This window comes from Triturus cristatus, chromosome 4_1 (assembly GCF_964204655.1).
Source record: "Triturus cristatus chromosome 4_1, aTriCri1.1, whole genome shotgun sequence".
Classification (NCBI taxonomy): domain Eukaryota; kingdom Metazoa; phylum Chordata; class Amphibia; order Caudata; family Salamandridae; genus Triturus; species Triturus cristatus.
The window spans coordinates 53,573,094-53,591,976 of record NC_140585.1 but is presented as its reverse complement, the minus strand read 5'-3'; the positions used below and the strand labels follow the sequence as shown (position 1 = coordinate 53,591,976).

At 47.9% G+C, this 18,883-nt stretch overlaps 1 pseudogene across 1 annotated transcript in view; it reads right to left on the bottom strand.

Annotated features, from left to right (window-relative positions):
- Positions 1–226: 226 nt before the first annotated feature.
- LOC146839458 (uncharacterized) overlaps positions 227–18,883 on the bottom strand; it is a 33,312-nt pseudogene continuing 14,655 nt past the window's right edge. The window contains exons 2-4 of the transcript XR_014980978.1: positions 7,470–7,547; positions 6,885–6,938; positions 227–3,403 (exon numbers count right to left, since the gene is read on the bottom strand). The product of XR_014980978.1 is annotated as an uncharacterized LOC146839458 (transcript). The remainder of the gene's footprint in view (positions 3,404–6,884; positions 6,939–7,469; positions 7,548–18,883) is intronic.

The following is an 18,883-nucleotide window of genomic DNA, read 5'->3' as shown; positions in this document are numbered from 1 at the left end:
TACAACTTAAGTTTTCGTCACACTGACAGCGCTGATTATTTATTTTCTCGTTTTGGGTTCTCTCATGTTGAATCAAACTGAATCTCCAGCTGATGCTTCAATGGCATTTAGAACAATGATAGTGTTTTGCCCAGTGTGAGTTCTCTCAGGTTGAGAGAGAGCAGATTTCTGACTGAAGATTTTTTAGCATTCACAGCTCTCAAGGTTTTTGCCCAGTGTGAGTTCCCTAATGTCGAATGAGATTCTGACTAAAGCTTTTCTGGCATTCAGCGCACTGAAATGTTTTTTGCCAAGTGTGGATTTTCTTGTGGTGAGTGAGACTGCCCAAATAATTGAAGATGTTTTGGCACTCAGAGCACTAACATGGTTTTTGTCCAATGTGGATCCTCTTGTGGTGATTGAGACTGCCCCAAAAACTGAAGCTTTTTTGGCACTCGGAGCACTGATATGGTTTTTCTCCAGTGTGAATTCTCACATGTTGCATGAGAGAAGATTTGTGACTGAATCTTTTCTGGCATTCAGAGCAATGATAAGGTTTCTGGCCAGTGTGGGATCTCTCATGTGCAGCGAGACTGGCTTTCTGGCTGAAGCTTTGTTGGCATTCAGAGCATTTATATGGTTTTTGTCCAGTGTGGGTTCTTTCGTGTTGAGCGAGACCAGAACCTTCACTGAAGCTTTTCCAGCATTCAGAGCACTGATAAGGTCTATGCCCAGTGTGAGTTCTCTCATGTATAGTGAGACTTTGTTTCAGTCTGAAGCTTTTATGGCATTCAGAGCACTGAAATGGTTTAAGCCCGATATGGATTCCCTCATGTTGAATTAAATTGCCTCTCTCACTGAAGCTTTTTTGACATTCAGAGCACAGATATGGTTTTAGGCCAGTGTGAGTTCTCTCATGACGAGCAAGACCAGATTTCTGACGAAAGCTTTTCCAGCAACCAGAGCACTGATAAGGTCTTTGCCCAGTGTGAATTCTTTCATGTTGAGTGAGACTTTGTTTCAATCTGAAACTTTTCTGGCATTCAGAACAGAGATAGGGTTTGTGCCCAGTATGGATTCTCTCATGTTGAATTAAACTGTCTTTCTCATTGAAACTTTTTTGGCATTCAAAGCACTGATACGGTTTTAGTACAGTGTGACTCTTCTCATGACGAGAAAGTCCAGATTTATAACTGAAGCTTTTCCAGCATTCAGAGCAATGATAAGGTCTTTGCCCAGTGTGAGTTCTCTCATGTTGAGTGAGACTGGCCTTACAACCAAAGCTTTTTTGGCACTCTGAGCACTGATAAGGTTTTTCACCAGTGTGGATTATCTTGTGTCGAATAAGACTGTCCTTACAACCGAAGCTTTTTTGGCACTCTGAGCACTGATAAGGTTTGTACCCAGTGTGCGTTCTTTCATGTTGAATGAGATGGTCTTTCTGACTAAAGCTTTTTGGGCATTCAGTACACTGATAAGGTTTGTACCCAGTGTGTGTTCTCTCATGTCGAATTAGATGGGTTTTCTGACTAAAGCTTTTCTGGCATTCAGTGCAATGATAAGGTTTTTGACCAGTGTGTATGCGCTCATGTCTAGTGAGACAGGTTTTTTGCCTGAACATTTTATGGCATTCACAGCACTGATAAGGCTTTTGCCCAGTGTGGATTCTCTCATGCAGTGTTAGAAGCAATTTATACTGAAAGCTTTTTTGACATTCAGAACAGTGATACGGTTTCTGGCCAATGTGGGATCTCTCATGTGCAGTGAGACTGGTTTTCTGGTTGAAGCTTTTTTGGCATTCAGAGCACTGATACAGTTTTAGTCCAGTGTGAGTACTCGCGTGTAAAATGAGAGAGATTTGGTGACTGAAGTCTTTCTGGCATTCAGAAAACTGATCAGATTTTTGCAAAGTGTGGATTCTCCTATGCCGAGTGAGATTAACCCCAAAACGGAAGCTTTTTTTACACTCAGAGCACTGATAAGGTTTGCGCCTAGTGTGGATTCTCACATGTTTAATGAGAGAGGATTTATGACTGAAATCTTTCTGGCATTCAGGGCACTGATGGGGCTTTTGTCCAGTGTGAGTTCTCTCACGTTTATTGAGGTGGGATTGATAATTAAAGCTGTTCACACATTCATTGTTCTTATTCGAGTTGTATGTATCTCCAAGTTGGGTTTGTTCCTGGATACATGCCATCTTAGGGCTGAATCTGATTCCATCCAGAGTCTGTACTCGTTTGTCACAGCTCAGTATTAACTTCTAAAATACCTCGCACATACTCTACCAAACATTTGTATTTAACTAATCAGAGCTCTTATCTGGAGACCCTTTTCCTACCGTTAAAGGCAGCCTATCTAACTTGCCTTATATTATAAAGTTTCACTGACGAGTCCACTGTATTTATTAAGATGCCTCTCACGGATTCATTTACGCCAACTTATGCCCAGGTGAGTTGTCTCAAGTAGAATTAGCCTCATTTTGTGACTCCAGTTTGACACATTTAATTCAGGATTTTTAAACACAGATAAGGTCTTTGGAATTTAGTGTTTACCTGTTAAGTATATTTGTCCATACAAGTAATGGCAGGTGATTAGGGCCTGCCAGGGTGGTTATATGAATTATCAATAGCGTAACTCTGGCCCATTTTAAGCATTCTGTGCCAGTACCTGCTTTTTTGCTCTACGGCTAAGGCAGGTACATGATCGATTTTGGAGGCCAAGGACACTTTAAAACCACCCGGTTCAACCAAAGAGACAAAGTTGGTGGGGAAAATGTTCTATACTGAAAATGATAATCCAATGTCTTTGCTGTAATGAAACCTGAGAGAGAGCATTTACAATTTCCTTAAACAGTGTTTTCTCTCCACAAATCACAGGAGACGGAGACAAAAGCCTGCTCGTTAAAATTGAGGCAATTAGTCGTCCTGACAATTCTGTCATATCATGTGTATGGAACGTTTTTGTTGGGGGGGGGGTTGGTGTATCCAAGGCATTTCTCATAAACCATCAGATGGAATTTACAACACTAATTATTCCCAAATGTGCATTGCATGAGTATCAATTGTTGCCAATGTTCTACCAATCTTGAAATGCTTCCTTTAAGCAAATATATTCTTACAATAAGTTCTTGCAGACAATTAGTAGTTGCAGACTTTCAATTTCCTCTTGTGTTCCATTTATAATTCAGGGGGTACTCAATCTCAGAAACTAACTCTTGGTAATCATTTATGGTCATTTTAGTTAAGAGATTTGACATCTTTCACATTCAGCAGTTTCTTCCGCTCCAAGTTCCTCACTATTCCTGGCACATAGAATGTGTTTCTTCTCCAGAGCTCGAGAATGTTTCAACTTCCAATAAAATAATCCTTTTCACTGTGTTTCACTAGATGTAAAACTTGTTTTTTTCTGTTCATGCTTTAGTCACCTGTAGAAATAGAGTTAGAGATTGTAAATGAGAAAAATTATTTATTATCTTATTCATTTTTGTTTGTAGAGTTTTATATAACACAAACTAGACCAGAGAAATCGGGTATCAGAGCGCTTTACATGAGCACCAGTGTTATTATAGAAGAATACATTCATTTTTGTTAGGCACGGGGAGATTAAGTGATTTGGCCAGAATCACAGGATGTTGAGGGTGGGAAGTTGGCCTGATATATGCTGTCCACTAGTTCTAGTGGGCACCCTGTATCAGTCCAAACAACCCCTTATGGTGAATGGTTAAAGACAACCTTTATTGAAAGCTATCCTAGTGGTAGCTATGGAGAGCAGCCTTCAGGCTAAGTCTTGACAGAATGTAAAGCAGCTTGTTTTACCAGTCTATAATCTCTTGAATGACCAAATGAAAGGACAACCACACCAGGTAGATATTCAAAATGTATGTATTTAAGATAAAAAACACCCCTCTAGTCTCTTTATGAGGCTGGAGCTCGAAGTACTTAAGTTACAAGTCAGTATTCAACAGTAAAAGCACAAATACACGTTTGGGCCCTAGAGGTGTACCAAACCATATACCAATAAAGTGGTATAAGAACCACGACTGAATTAGACACAAGGCCTAGAGCCTGTAGAAGTGCTTGGACCACAAGGAAGCACCCAAGGTAGTGACAGAGGGGACCCATGGGGGACGTGTGCAGTGTGAGAACACAGCCGCGAATCGCCGTTAACTTCTATGGGGAAAGTCGCAGTTGGAAATTAAGAGTTTAAGGACACTTAGAGGATGACTACGAGCGAACCCTTTTGGACTTAGAGGTGTCTAGGGTCAACACCCACGGGAGCACCGGAGTACTCGAGTTACCTCACCCACGGAAGGCGGGTGCATAGGTGTCTTTTGGTGTTGGGTCGCTGTTTTCAATGGAAGCTGGCAAGGAAGTGCTGCTGCTGTGAAGAGGAGAAGTGTCCTAAGGGATCCAAGCCTGGATTGAGGATGGAAGGAACCTGAAAGTAGAGGGGACAGAGTCTGGGTCACTTACCAGTGACCAGGGGCACGAAAGTCCAATGCTCACTGATGTCGGGTGCTTCAGGTGAGTTGACGGATGTCTTGATTCTTCAGCCACGAGGTCCAGGAGGCGTTGACGACAACCAGGAGCTGGATTCGAGCTGTCCCACGAAGTCTGTTGAGTGCTGAGGTGTCGGCGACCAGATTGGACCCAACAAGCCTTGGAAACGGCAAGTCACGTGGAAATAGAAAAGGACGTCGGTGCAGACCAGCAAGGTCTGGGGGACTCACCCAGCGAGGGTAAGTCGGGGCACATCTGGAGCAACCAGGAAAGCCCAATCAGAAGAGTTGCCTTTGTGGGGACCCACTAGCCAACGGGCTAGCGATCGCGAAGGAGCCTCGAGTGGTCGCACTTGAAACTGGCCCACGGGTCACTCGTGGAGTGGAGGCCAGAGATCTTCGGTGCAGGAGGTGCTCAAGGCTGGGGCTACTCAGAGCCCAAAGCACAACTTCGAGGAAGAAGATGGATCAGCAAAAGATCACAAAGTCCAGGGGTCACGGTTCCACATCCCCCACGATAGCCACTGGCCTCAGCTTTGCTGTGGACTCAGGGTAGCCTCAGGGAGACTTCGGCGTCCGTTGGGAGCTTCAGAATTGCAGACCGGACAGTTGCTTCTTTGGTGCCTGCCAGCAGGGGAGTCACTCCTTGACCCCAAGTGAGATTTCTTCAGTCTTCTAGCAAAAATAGAAATTCGAAGGTCCAGGATATATGTTGCAGAGTTTCGTCCAGGGTAATCTAAAGTCTCAAGGACTGGGTTCCCATACTTATACTAAGTTTGGGGGTTGGACAAACTCTAGGGACCCACCTATGGGAGGGTTTGGAAAGAGGGGTGGTTACACCCATTTCCTTCGTTTAGTTTTGTGCCAGAGCAGGGGCAGGTAGCCCCTGCAACCGGTTTGAACTGGACTATGCACAGGGACACCAAGTGTGCCCCCAGTGCAGGACTTCAAAGCACCTGCCCCAATACACATCTGCCTGTCTGGGGAGGTGGTTACACCTCCCTAGGCCAGGAAGCCTATTGTCCAGGCCTCCCCTGCCAGAGTTTCGGTCAGCAGCAGGAGGCAAGACCCGTGTCTGTGGCAGTGGCATCCATTTTGTGATGCTAGGGCTCTAGAAAGTCTTTACCGGTTAGACCTTAGACCAGTGTGTACATGTCTCTCCCTCTAGAAGGGTGACATGCTACCCCTGCTGCCAGAACTGGGGGGGGGGAGGGGTAGTATTCCAAAGCATTTGACACCAAACACGACATATTTCCGTGCAGCCAGTCCAAAGTTAGCATTTACCGCAAGGTTATAATGCACTTAAGAGTATATGGTCAGGCTGCACCACAAACAGCATCAGAGGAGGTACTCTGAATGTTGCAGAGGGGCTCTGCTCATGCAGGGGCACCTTCTCACATAAAAACCAAGCACTCTGCCTTCAGGATTGTTAAGGCCTGCCATAGGAGTGACTTATAGGTTTTATATGTGAGTGCAATGGTAGTGATATAGGTAGCCTATACCACAGTAAGGGGTGCATGCACCACCTTACCCAGGCTGCAGTAGCAGACCTGTGGTGTCATTTTGGAGTACTTCCCAGGGGTGGCATAATACATGCTTCAGCCCCTGGTAGGCCTCTGAGGTACCTATGCCCTAGGTACATAGTATACCATATACTAGGGGCGTATAAGGCACTCCAGAATCCAATTAGGAATGTACCTAATTTACGTGGAAACCATTTTAGAGAGGAAGCAGCTAGGCTGGGGTCCTGATTAGCAGGGCCACAGCCAGACTAAGGTCAAAAAACTGTGAAACCCCAGCAAAATGTGGGGGTACCCATGTGCGGCAGAGCCTACTCTCCTACATTGAGCGTCGTTGCAGAGATTCGAACCCAGTTTCCCAGCTTCGAGGTCGACCGCTCTAGCCGAAGGCTACATCCTTTCCCCATCCTCTTATACACTGCAGAAAGAAAGCATTTATAGAAACACGATCGGTAATCAGTTTGAGTTTCATTTCTGATAGTGGGTGAAACAGCTCTGGGATGGGGTGTAGATAGGGAACTTGGAACAACTGGAACTCAAGGCAAAGAAGTGAATATTTAGGAAGAAAACACAAGTTACACATATATTGCAACACAGATTCTCAGAAGCAGCCAACACCATCAATTTACTTTTTCTGTGGCAAGGTCTGGTATCATAGTGGGATATTTGTAATACCTTTCATGAATAATCAGATGTTGTTTACTCCCCCGAGCAACTTAGAAAGTTCACCTATTCCTTTTTTCAGAAATCTAGGAAGGGACATTTTATTGGACAAAGGAATTGGCCTTGTTGTAACCACTGCTTTAAATGACACCGTAGACGGGGGCTGTGTCCAGTTTGTTCAGTGGAATTGACCATTTAAAATTGTGAGGACGATAAAGACTTACTTGGTGGCCTGGAACTCATCAACTCCTTCGACAGGGACCCGGGCACAGCAACAACTGAAAAAGAAAAGAAAACATCAGAACAGTAGAGGAAACCAAAAAGGGACAAGAAAACACAACAAAAAAACAGAGGAACAAGAAAAAAAGGCAATTTTCCACTCTCACCACAGAGATCCAGCACAATCCCCAAAGTGACAGACAAGACGAAAAAGGGCAGGATTGGAGGGCATAAAGAGGTGGAAGTCAGATCCAGATAGAAAAGACGCATAAAGAACAGACAGAGGAAGGATAGTATCACGTGGTGTAGAGGAGGAACCTAATGCGCCGTTAAGGAACTGCGGGGCCAAAGGGGAGGCAAGCTCTCAGGTCCAGAGCATCACGACGTAAAAAGGAATTGGACCTGCACCAGGACCCCAACATTCCAGGAGGAATGTAGCTCCATCAGGTTATTATGAAATGTTTGATAGCAACAAGAATAGTGTACCGAGGGAATAACATGTTGAAAAGACATAAAAAATGAGATCGAGAGGGGAAACCGGGAAAGACGAAACAGGGGAAAAGGAAACTTAGGGGTCTAGGAAACCATACCTGACAGTTATTCATTTTTATTTGTTCCTCCTTGGGTGGCAGCCGCGTCACACCGCACCGCCTTGTGTCTCAGAATACCTTGAAAAGAAGTAAGGAGATGATTTTGCATCAGACAACATTCATACTTCCTCCTATCTTTCAAATAACCGTCCTGAACTCATAAAGCAAATAAAACAACTTGTCCTCTGGAAGCCATTGTGAAGCAACTATAGTTATAAATAAATAGACTTGTTTCGCTCACCAGGAACCATGATCCCTTGCTGGAAAAGGTCCCTGTGAATATGGAGTCCATGCACAGTCTTAAAGAACTAACCCTAACAACCCAGTCCACTTCTTCATAACCCCCATCTTTCCATTTACAGCCCATAAAACGTATAAATCAAAACAATTCACAAGCTCACATATGGCATGTTAAAGTCCTTGTCCAGTATTCTGCACACACTTCATATATCAGTCAACCACTCTTAGAATTATAGAAAGCATGCTCTCTTAGCAACACCAATTCAAGCTCCTGCTGATGCAGTGTGTGAATGCTGAGAAATGGAAGCAACAAGGGATCACTGTGTTGAGACTTTTTATTTGTAAATGATCTAAACGGATGATGCAGAGGGTCAGTGTTTTGTGAGCTCTACAGGACGGCGACCCAAGAACCAGAATTTGGATTGAAACTTTGGCAAGACAAAGCTTAGAACATTTTAAAATTGAGATCTTGATGGAAGACAATGGATCCGCAGCAGCCTATACAACCGGATATAGGCCCACTGCTCCCAACATTACAGTGTCCTAATACACAGACTCTGGCACTTTCCCCTTCCCCTTCAAAATATATAGGCTGGGCAGGGGAAAGCAAAGGTTAGAGCCTGTGCAGCTGGGCACAAAGGAACCTCCCTTCCTACTTCCGTAGCTCATAGCATGCGTAAGTCCAACTGAGGAATGGGTAGCACCTTTATAAATTAAGGGCCACATGCATCAAAAGAGAAAACTGGTCGCAAACGGGCAGATTAGCAGAATCTGCCCGTTTGCGACCGGTATTTTTGCATTTGGGATGCATCATCGCAAATGCAAAAATCGCAATTAAGGAATCCTCTAAATAGCGATTCCTTAAATTGCGATTGCATTTAAGGAATCCCAAATTGAGATTCCTTAAATGCAATGCATTAAAGTTACAAAATTTGCGATTTCGCTAATAGGTGGAGCAAATTACCATGAAGTTGAACTTCATGGTAATTTGCAAAAACTTTGAAAAATGCACTAAAGTGCATTTTTCAAAGTTCCATTTTACACACACACATTACCTTGGGGCATGTGTGTGTGCAAGATGTACTCATATGCAGATTTCAGGGGTGCAACAGGGTGTCCTTTTGACACCCTGGCACCCAAATTGCATGAGCAATTTGCGATTCTCTAATTGAGAATCGCAAATTGAGAAAGTCTTCCCATTCATTCCTATGGGCCTCTAGGCCCATAGGAATAAATGGGGAGGTATTCCTTAATTGCGACTAGCAATTTGCGAGTAGCAATTAAGAAATGTTTAGAAATCGCTATTTTGTAAGCGATTTCTACATGCATAGCCTTTTGCTATTCTTTATTAGCGAATCCTTAATTTTCGCTATTAAGGAATAGCAAATGGCATTGTTGATGCATGTGCCAGTAAGTGTTGCCGGATGGCCATTTTTTTCTTCCTCCGCAAAAGGGCCATTCTGGTCTATCTCTAGGACTGCACAAAACATGCAATCCTTCTCCTGCCTTAGGCCCCATTATTGTGTTTCTGTTCCAGCAGAATGTCCAAGTGTAGATGCAAATTGTGGAAAATCATTATTAATCAATGAAGGGTTTTGTTAAAATCTTAAATTTGTTGTGAATTTGCCATTCTATTCTGCATTGGGCTGTGGGGCTTTGGGACTGAAGGCATGTTTCAATTTAAATGCCTTAATTCTGCATGTTCGGCACAGAGGCCAGTTGGGCAGGAACCATTCACTGTGACATCCCATTCTGTGGCATCTGATTCATGTTCCAGTTTCTCAGTTTCCTGCAAGGATGGCAAGGAGCATGTCTTATTCTGCACATAATTAGTATTTAAGGCATTTAGATTGCCATTGTTTGTAAAACCTATAGCCCGAGAATCAACATTTCCAGCTTGCATGTATTGAACATCATTGCTCTGCACACTAACTCCCTGCATGTCCAAATTCGCACCAGCAGCAAACCCAGAACCAAAACGAGAATCAGGGACAAGAGATTATATTTTTTCATGCTTCTGGAAAAATTGTCCGAGCCATCAATTTCTCTTTGATGTGTTTATGCTTAGCATCAAAACAATCACTACAGTACTATACGTATAACAAAATCTCATCCAGAAATGTTGTCTGCCAGCACATCACACATTGCTGGATATGTGCACTAACCTCTGGGCGCAACACTAAATCAAGGCGGACACTAAACCAGATGTGCCTTCTTTTGTCCGGTCTTCGACTTTACTGTATTGTGTAAATCCGCATTAATCTCTCATCATGTACATGCACTAAGTCCTTTAGATTTTACATCGCTCATTATTTTTGACCAATTCACTTGCTTCTGCGAAACCTTTGTCTTTAAATGATCAACTCTTTACTTATACTTTCGCATAACAACCTTAGACTCGTTATTTTGAGGCGCTTCACTCTGTGGCTCTTTTTTTTTTGTTTTTTTTTTTGTTCTGGAATTAATCATTTATTTTACAGCTAAATATACACATGAACAATCTCTCAGATTGCTGTACAAGACTAAACCAACAGATTTTCAACAAGAGCTAGATGAAGAAAATGTCACCATTTGGCAGCTTTTTCACAAGGTTATAGGTCCCTGTGACAATACACCTGCCTGAGTTGATGAGGCAATGTATGTTATTAGTCTCTGTAGATCATTACTTTACAGCCTACAGATGATAGTATACTGATACTACTACTTAAACAAAATATTTAAGATATAAGGATCAACAATTTATATAATGAGCATAGAGAGATGATATCTCCAATTATCCACTTTACTGGTGAATAATCTAGGACGCAATATTACAATGAAAGCTAAAATGAACTTTAGAACCTAAAATAAAATGATTTAAAATGATGAAACTGAACATCTATAGCAAGACAAATATTATGAATAAAGAGTGCTTGTTGGAAATGGGGTTCTCTCGTTGGCAGAGGTTGGTACCTTTGGCCAAATAGGGATCCTTGATTCTAGTCAGGTTAAGGGGGATACACACTTTTTTTTTTTTTAAAGATCTTTATTGAGAGATACACAATACACAGCTGACCACCTACAACCCAGTGGGCCGGCAGCGGAAGTAATCTTATATGTGTAGCCAAATAACACAGCCCTATGCCGTCAACCCGGGGGTACGGCGGCGTGAATAAACAGGTGTATCACATTGTAGGGAAGAAGGACATATGTCTCAGGTCTTATTTTCTCTTAGAACCACTTTTAACACAAGCATGTGCCCCAACAGGCGTAAACGTGTCTAACAGTCAAAACTCCCCCCCCCCCCCCACCCTTCCCAACTAACGGTCCACACTGTACGCACTGTAGACCTTACTGCCCGGTGGTGCGGCCTACGCATCACTATCTTAACCCTCGGAGCGGCAAGAGCAGTGGTACATTACACATCCCCGGGGTCTGCCTGCTCGACAGATGGAGGCACACAGATGCCCCCTCTGAAATCATTCCACTTGCACCACACCTCGACCCACTTACGGGGGCACCCTCTCGCCACATAGACGGTCTTTTCCTGCAGCATGCACCAGTCCATGTCTCTGTTCCAGTCAGACAACGCGGGCGGAATAGAACTTCCCCAGAGTCTAGCTATGTTCCTCTTTGCCACCAATTGCCCGAGCGTCACCCAGAGCCTCCCCTTTGGTGGCAGGTCCGTTGGCTCCCATATATTGAGGAGGCACCTCTTAGCCTCCAGGCGAATTTCCACCTCCCACACCTCCTCCATACACCGCACCACCCTTCGCCAGTACCTCTGAACCTTCGGGCAGCCCCACAGCACATGGAAGAAGGTACCTGTGCCACCACATCCCCTCCTACAGAGCGCTGTGTCCGCCCTCCCCATCGCGTGAAGTCTCGTACAGGAGATGTATACTCTGTGTAAAATCTTCAATTGGATAAGCCGCAGTCGGGATGATATTGCGACCTCACGTGGGGAACCCAAGGCATAAAGCCACTCCTCATCATCTATCTCTAGGCCTTCGGCCACCCATTTATCTCTGAGGGGAAGAAGCATATCGGGGGGATTGTTAATAAGTTTTTTGTAGGTGAGGGATATGGCGTGTTCCGGGAGGTGTCCGTCCAGCAGCCTGTCCTCAAGCGGGGAAGCTGGCGGCAGTTTGGTCTCAGGAGGGATGTTCGACTGTAGGGAGTGACGCACCTGCAAATACCTAAAGTATTCGGTTTGCGCCAGTTCATATGTTTCTCGCATTTGCTCAAGCATGCGGATCCCTGTAGGGCCCCAGATGTCCTTAATTTGAGAGATGCCAATTAGGTCCCAGTTTCGGAACCCCTTGGTGCGTCCCAGATTGCCCAATATTTCGGAGGCCCAAAGTGGTGTGGCCATTGTGAGGATTCCCGACCAGCCGAGCTTCTTCTGCGCGGTGCGCCAAATCTGTACCGAGTGGAGCGTGGGTCCGGTAAGTCCACGCAGACCTCGTCTCGAGTAAAGCGCTATTTCGTAGTTCCCTCCGGGAAGCAGCCATCTATCCATGCCGTAGGCTGGGTCGTTCCCGTCCCCATACGTCCCTTGGCTTATTGCGGATAGATGGGCCGCCCAATAATATTTACGGATGTCGGGGAGGGCTATGCCGCCATCGTACCACCCCAGGGTGAGCTTAGCCAGCGAGTTTCGGGGCGTCCCGGCCCAGAGGAGGTCGCGGAGAGCGGCCTCGATGGCCGCGAAGTAGCTGTTCGGGACCAGGTCCGGGTAGTTTTGCAGCGCATATAGGAACCTAGGAAGCGCTAGCATCTTAAACAGAGCTGCCCGGCCCAGCAAGGACAGTGGCAGGTGCTGCCAGGATTTAGCCTCTCTTTGGAGCCGCTGCAATGGCGGCTTGAGATTGTGCTCGTATAGCTTGGCCTTATCAGCGGTGATGTAGACACCCAGGTACTTAAACCCGTCCTCTGCCACCGTAATAGGACAAGTGTCCGGGAGCCTCGGAGGGTTCCCACGCAGGACGTATAGATGCGATTTGGCCCAGTTGACCCGGAATCCGGAATTGCGACCGAAACTAGCCAGAATGTCAAGTGCCACTATTATCGACCCTCGCGGCCTGGAGAGATAAAGGAGTATGTCATCAGCGTATAGGGATATTCTATCCTCCCACCCCTCCGCCCATGCTATGCTCTTTAATGCGGCATCCTGCCTTATCCAGTTGCGAGTGGTTCAAGGGAGAGGGCGAAAAGAAGAGGAGAGAGGGGACAGCCCTGCCATGTCCCCCGTTCCAGCGTGAAAACTTCGGACAGCTTGTTGTTTACCAGCACCCGCGCCAGGGGTTCAGCGTACAGCAGCCGCACCCACGCTATGAATTGAGGCCCAAAGCCTAGTTTACGTAGGACCGCGAACATATACGGCCACTCCAGGGTGTCGAACGCCATGGTGGCGTCCAAAGAGACCACCACCGCGTCCTCCTGCCGTCTGTGGCGCTGCCCCAATACCCCATTCAGTCGCCTGATATTGAGGGCCGTGTTGCGGTGGGGCATGAACCCCGACTGGTCGGGATGGACCAGCGATGGGAGCACCGACTTAAGCCTATTGGCCAGCGTCTTCGCCAGTATCTTGGGCTCCGCGCTAAGAAGCGAAATCGGCCTATAGGACGCACAGGAGTCTCTGGGTTTACCTTCTTTTGGTATTGCCACTATAGTTGCTATACGCTGATCCCGGGGCAGCTTTCCCACTGCCCTGCTGTGATCGAACATAAGTTTCAAATACTTACTGGTGACGTCCGGCTGGAGCTTGTAAATCTCTATTGGGATGCCATTGGGCCGAGCGCCTTACCCGGGCGGAGATCCCCTATCGCTCGCTGCAGCTCGTGCTCGGTGAGCGGGCCCTCCAGGGCCTCACGGTCTGCCTCCGATAGGGTGGGCATGCGTATGTCGGTAAGGAGGTCCACGGAGTCCTCCTCCGGCCGATCCGACTCACGCTGGTAGACCTGTTGGTAATGCGTGGCAAACTGTTGGACTATTTCCCGGGGCTCTGTAATCGCTCTCCCGGACTCGGTGCATAGCTCAGGTACCACCCTGCCGGCCCGTTGTTTCCTTTCGAGCCAGGCAATAAGCTTCCCGGCTTTGTCGCCCTGGTCGTATATTCTGCCCAGCCGGTGGCTAGTCACAGTCTGAGCTTCTTGGGTCACCAATGCTTTGTATTCAGCCGCCTTTAATTGCATTGTGTGTCTGACCTCCCGTTCGCCGCTTTCCGGCGCCTCCCTCTCCAGGACCTCCAACTCTGCCTCCAGTGTCGCGACCTGCTGGCCCCGCTCCCGCCGCCTGGCCGCTATGGCCGAGAGCGCCTCACCCCTCACCACAGGTTTAAATGCCTCCCACAGGGTGACCGGGGAGTCAACCGACCCAGCGTTTTCCTCGAAGTAGCGTGAGATGGAGGTGGAGATGTGCTTCCTGGTGACCTCATGTTTCAGATGCCAGGCGTTTATTGGGGGTAAGAAGCCCTCCCGACCGCTCCCAAATGTGATATGTGTCCGGACCGGTGAATGATCAGAAATGCCTCTAGGGAGGAGCTCTGCCTCGAGCACTACCATATCCTGTTGCAGCAGGGTGAGGATATAGTCCAGTCGTGAGAACGAGTGATGCCCCCCTGAGAAAAACGTAAATTTGCTGTCGGTGGGATGGAGCAGGCGCCAGACATCCGTGAGCCCGAAGGCCTCAAGAAAGTCCGCCAGCCACCTTTGCCCCTGGGGCAGGTCTCTGGGGGGCTGCCTATCTCGGGATCCTGAGGCCACTGCATTGAAGTCCCCTCCCAGTACTAACTGACCCTCTGGAAGTGAAAGGAGAAGTGTGCCCAGGTCTGCGAAGGCCCGGGCCTGGAGGCCCGGCGGGACATACACTGAGAGTAGGTTAATCGTACGGCCTTCCCACCGCACAGATATAGCCGTGAAGCGGCCCTGCGGGTCCGTCTTGGTGAGGTCTATGTGGAGGGGCAACGAGCGACGCAATAGTATCCCCACCCCCGCGATCCGGAGTGTGCTGCTAGAATATAACCACATCTATTCAGGGCATGACATACGTTCCCCATCAAGTGCGTTTCTTGCATGAACACCACATCAGGTTGGTGCCGTTTGAGAAATTGTAGGACTATAGTGCGTTTGAGTCAGTCCCCCAAACCATTGACGTTCCAACTAAGGACCTTCAAGCTTTTTTCCCATCTCCTAGCCATAGCCGTGCCTTGTCAGGGTGCTCCGTCCCACTACCCCGGCTGCGTACTTGCTGTCATAGTTCGTGGGACCGTAGAGGATCCCCAATTCCCACCCCTCCCTGGTTCCCCCCCCCCGTAATTGCACCAAATATCAAACAGAACAGCCCTGGCAAACAGTGCAATCCACCCCCTCTCCTTTGAATCCAACCCCAACATCCCTACCCCCCGTGCATAAACAAACCCCCCCTCCCTGCCCCCTGCTCGGTGGGCTTTGAACTGCCCACCACCCCAATTAGCAGAGCGCCTGTCGCCCAACCCTGCCCCGGTGGACCCGGGGGAACTCGACTAGGGAAGTTCGTGGGCCAGCCTCCTCCTAGCCACCTGTCCGTGGTGTCCCAGTTTGTGCCACCCCTTAGGCCACAGCACCCCTCCTAAACTGGAGCCAGCCCCGAAAGGCCAGGCAGGCTGTGGCCCAGCAACCCCCACCTTCAAAGGAACCCCATGGTATACTTTACAGTCCGGCGTCTTCTCTCAGCTCTCATGGTCTCATCTCCCTGCATCATCCCTGGGCGAGTCCCAACGGGGGCTGTTTGACCTGGATCGCCAGGACCGCTGACTCAGCTCACCACCCTCCGCACGTTCTGCAGCTGACCCCGGGGAGAGGTGGCCGGTGCTCCGCCGTTGATCATCGTTCCGCCGGGAAGCTTCCGCCGTCGCGTCCGCATCTAGCCACTCCTGCACCGCAGCCGGCGAGGTGAAGAAGAGGGATCTGCCACCAGTTATAATCTTCAATTTGGCGGGAAAGAACATCATGTACCGGATCCCCCGATCCCGTAACGCCGCCTTGACCCCTTGAAAGGAACGCCTTTCCCGCTGGACCTGTAGCGTGAAATCAGGGAAGAAGCGGACCGTGGCCCCCTCATACTGTAAATCACCGTGCTGTCTCGCCGCCTGGAGGATTGCGTCCCGGTCGCGGAAATTCAGTATTTTCGCTATAATCGTCCGTGGTGGGGCCCCAGGTCTGGGTCGCGGGATCGGGGCCCTGTGCGCCCGCTCGATTGTGAAGAGCTTCGAGAGGCGCTTGGGTTTCAGGTGCCTAAGGATCAGTTCCTCGAGAAAGAGCTCCATGCAGTCTCCTTCAAGGCCTTCCACCACACCTACGACTCGGATGTTGCTTCTCCGGGCCCTACCTTCCTGGTCGTCGAGCCGCTGGGCCATCAGCCGATGTTGATGCACCAGGTCATTCACCCTGCCCTCGAGCCGCTTTTCCGAATCCTGCAGGGCCTTTATATCCACCGCGTTCGCCTTGGACCGGTCCGCGGTTTTCCCCAGGTCGGCTCGGAGCAGGTTTACCTCAATCGTGATCTTGTCCATTTTGGTCTCCAAGTTCGCCCCCAGGGATTGGATTGCGGCCATAATGGACGTCAAGGAGGGTTCTGCCGGTCCTGCGGCCTCCTTTGCGGCCCCTTCCAGCTACGGCGGCGCCTTGGCTACTGTGTACTGGTCCAGTTTGTTGGTCTGGGTCGTGGAGCCGCCTTTAGGCCGCATGGCGTATCGGATAGCTCGTGGGCCGGCTGTGCCCCCGCCTGCCGCAGCCCTTGAATGTCGTCTAATTCGCGCCAGCTCCAACCCGGGTCGTGCGGCGCGTCCGCGGCCCCCAGGCCCCTTCCAGGGACCAGCACGGAGAAGGGGGGCCCTCGCCGCCAACGAGAAGTCCAGTCGCCGGGCGCGAGTCGCGTCGCCACACACCAAACGGCCTGCTAGTTCACCGCCACAATTGCGGGCCCTCACCTGGCGAGCTGTGCAGGGGACCTCACAGCCGCGGCTCCAGTCGGGCCCTCACTTCGTTCCGCCGGCGGCCAGGCACGATGCAGTCGCCTCCTTCCCGGCTATGGGCGTCCTTGCAGCTGCGGCCCCCGCTGTGTGAGCGCACCCGCCCTCAGGGCGTCGGAATCCGGACACCAGTGCAGACGGGCGCCAAGGGTCCAGCAGCGGTCCGCCGCCGCGGCGGGTTCACTCCCCTCCTCGCCAGCACCCCTCCAGGCGCAGCGCTGTCTAGGCCCAAGCCGGGGCCTCGGGTGGTGCCAGGAGCGTCAACGGAGCTCCAGAGGTGAAGCGCCGGACTGCCGCCGCCCGTCGCGGCCGTTTCCCAGCGCCGTGCGGCGTCCGCAGGAGTCAGCTGAGCCACCAGGTGGGCACCGGGCCAGGGGGAGCTGGGGGGGACCTCACAGGCGATCTCCCAGCGCGGATATGTAGCGGATTGATAGGGGACACCAACGGCCACGGCGGAGCTCCGGGATCAGGCGGCCATTACACACGGCGCCTGGCCACGCCCCTCACTCTGTGGCTCTTTAATTGGCCAGTATACAACCAACTTACACGCATTCCACAAATCTCTTGGGACAACAATTTCAAATAATGTATTTAAATCCATCTATAGCATCTTCAAAATAGTTACAGTCTTCTCCACCTCTGTGCACCACTTTCCTAGTTCCTTTTAAGCTTGTGGAAATTTGTCATGAATGTAAAAAGATAATTTCTCAGCCGTGGCACATGCACATACACTCCTCCATGCACTTCTCAAAGGAAATTATTTTGTGACAAACTTTTCAGACTCTGAACCACTTTTATCAATATCCCCTCTTCCTATTTTTTCCTTCGTGATTTTCTCTCCTTCATTGTCCATTTGTTTTCATATTTCTTCACATCCTCCCTATCTCTCATTTATTCTCGTAGATATGTTCTCAATGGTACAATTATTACGCTTCATACTGCTAAATTATGCTCTTTAGCTAAATCCTCAAGTTTATCTTAAACATCACACGCATGTTTTGCCACTTCAAAACTCAAATATTACAATTCTTCTTCATTGTACAACATTGGCATCTCTGAGCCAATCGTACCATGTACATTTTCTTCCGATTAATTTTTTTGTCTTAAAATATCAATCTATTTTGTTTGCCCAGCTGAGGCAACTGGGTAACTGAGCTAGATCCTGAAGCATCGATCCTTATGCTTGCCTCTCCCACACCCTTCTCTACCATTTGCATTTCTACCATAGCTTCATTATACGGTGGCAGTCTCTCAATCAGAACATCATTTATAAATGTATTTTCCTCAGAATGCGTCTCTCACTACCTCCCATCTCTTTCTTTTTGTCATTCTTGTTGTTATTCTTATCAGCTTTTATTGTCATTTTGTCTAAGTCATCAGTAATCATCCAATAGGTAATGGCCTTTTTATCCTGACTTTTCAACCTTTTGTTATGTTCCATCTTATTCGTTACATAATCCCACTCATTCATAGCCTGACACTGCGCATGTCTAAATTGTGGCTTCACTTCATTCAGGATGCCTCAAGTTTTCAACCCTTCTCACATTAAACGTACCATGCACAGGAAATTGTATATGCGTATCTTAAGCAGTGATCTTATTCTATTTTTTAAGCCACAAACATGTATGTAACCCCGGATTCAGTAACATTTTGTAGGCTGGTGTACCAGCTGGGGGAAAAGCCTCTTCCTGATGAGCAGATATCACAGTCTTATTAAAATGAGCACCCATTTCAACTTTGAAATAACTCTAACTCGTGATTTGCAAAAAGAATTATTACATTGCAATTTAAGAAAAAATAAACAAAACACAAAATGCCAGACATATCAATAACCAAAACAAGTAGGAAGGAAATCAAACTTACAACTGAAAATGAGTGTTGGTATACTCTATTCCAATTCCACCATTACCAATCAGACTAAGACTAGTTCTCCAACAACGATAACCCACTTTTTGATTAGCATGTCTGTCCTTGAACGCTAAGGAATAAACACCACTTAACACAGTTAATTCACGTTTACAACTAGATTAGAGATTCAATAAACCATTAATAACCTTGGCTTGGTACATCACACCTTTGTTTAGTAGACAAATCAAATATTGTAATAATATCTTGTTATCTTATAGTCTCATTCAATTCATTAACTTGTCCACGAAAATCCAAACGTTTTACACAAAAATCA